The sequence below is a fragment of the Vicia villosa genome, unplaced genomic scaffold (assembly GCF_029867415.1).
Source record: "Vicia villosa cultivar HV-30 ecotype Madison, WI unplaced genomic scaffold, Vvil1.0 ctg.000291F_1_1, whole genome shotgun sequence".
NCBI classification, from domain to species: domain Eukaryota; kingdom Viridiplantae; phylum Streptophyta; class Magnoliopsida; order Fabales; family Fabaceae; genus Vicia; species Vicia villosa.
Genome location: NW_026705125.1, coordinates 1,194,595 through 1,196,413, shown reverse-complemented (window position 1 = coordinate 1,196,413; position 1,819 = coordinate 1,194,595).

The following is a 1,819-nucleotide window of genomic DNA, read 5'->3' as shown; positions in this document are numbered from 1 at the left end:
CTTAACAAATTTTAGTTTAATTAATTTAGAATATTTAGATTAAAAATTAATTTAGAATTAATTTGTTTAAAATCAATTAGGGTTAGTTTAAAATAATTCTAGGATTTAAGATAGATTAATTTAATCGGGATTAGCCGATTTTAAGATTAATTAGGTTGAAAATCAATAACTAATATTTAGGTTTGTTAACCTCGATTCATTTAGAAACCCTAATTAGCCTTAGGTAGGTGTCGTCCATTAACTTTAATACCTTGTTCCCTAAAACTCAGGTCTCGCCCTGAATCTTTTCAAAAACCTTTCCCTTTAATTTATTATTTTTAACTTATTTAAACATCTTACTTTTTGTTATATAATAATTTTATATGAAATAGTTATTTATATAATTAAATTTTTTTCACTTGGTTTGTTTTCACCAATTATGGTTGTAGATCAGTTAATGCACTGACGTTTCTCTTCTTTGTGCCTAATTTTCAAGATTAACCAAGATCCTCCGACTGCGCGCCACGCCAATCAAGAAGCTAAGTCCTGACTCTTTATTTATTTATTTATTTATTGCCTTATAAAATAAATTAGGGTTTACTTTCAAATGTCAATGAACTCCTCCTACACTCATCCTTTGTTGTTTATTTTTCCTTTTCCAATTTTTAGGGTTAGCCAACCGGTCAAAGCTCGAATATTTGGTAACCCTAAAATTCATCTTTTTTAGTTCTTCTTTTAATTATTACTTATGTCAAACTATTTGCTTTGTTGGTTTTTTATTCTTATTGCCTTTTCCCCCTTTCCCATGGTTTATTATGTAACTGCTTCTGGTTGTATTGTGTGGCCTTAAAGGCACTTAAAACTGTATGCATTATATTACTGTGTGGTTAGTAATTCTAGGGAGTGATAACTTATGAACTGAATGTAGAATCATTAATTTTTACAAGATAATTATTTGAATTGATCACGTGATTGTGCACCCACATACCTTTTATGGTAACCCCTCTTATTGTCTGCTGCCTGTTGCCTGTTGCCTTGTGTTTTTCAGTGCAGAATAGCCAAGTCCCTCGAATACGAGGATACCTCAGCAATGTTGCCCTCGGTTCATTCTTAAGATCATAAGTCCCAATGATGCTGCCTTCGATTCGCTAATATGATCTCGTCCCTCGAAGTTGCCTACGAAGTGCTGAGGTATCCTCCGGTTGCCTAAAAGTAAATGGCTATTCTGATCCTTCCCTTAGACTACCTGCCCCTCTATGGAAGGGACAGTCTTATGGCGAACGATAATTTCGACGACCCTTCAACCTCCAAATAAAAGGACTTCCTGCCCTCTTATGGTTTGGATAGCCCTGAAAGGCTAAAAGAATATTTTACAAATATCAAGGTAATTTGCCCTTAATTGCATGCTCTGGTTTAAATTCTCTTTTCTACCCTTTTCTTAAAAACTTCAATAAGACTACGCTCATTTACGAGCTAAAGTCTTTATTTTCTTCTTCTACATTTCTAAACTTTTGGTTTCTAAAAGAGCAAAGCAATTAAGAGCCCATGGAAAACCATGGATGCAAAGGGTGTCTTACACCTTCTCTCTGTATAAATTACCCCCCGAACTCAGTTTCTTTTAAAAAGGTTTTTTTCTGTTCTTTTAGCTTTTCTATTTCATTTGGATAAAATAAAAGTCGGTGGCGACTCTTGCTATCCGCACATTTCTTAAAAGTCAGTTCACCGTATTACAGAACTAGCGACTCCGCTGGGGAGAATTTTCTAATAAAAGAGGGTTTACCTTAAAAGCTTAGGATTCACTTAAATGTTTTCTATTGTTTGCTTTGTTTGCTTTATTTTT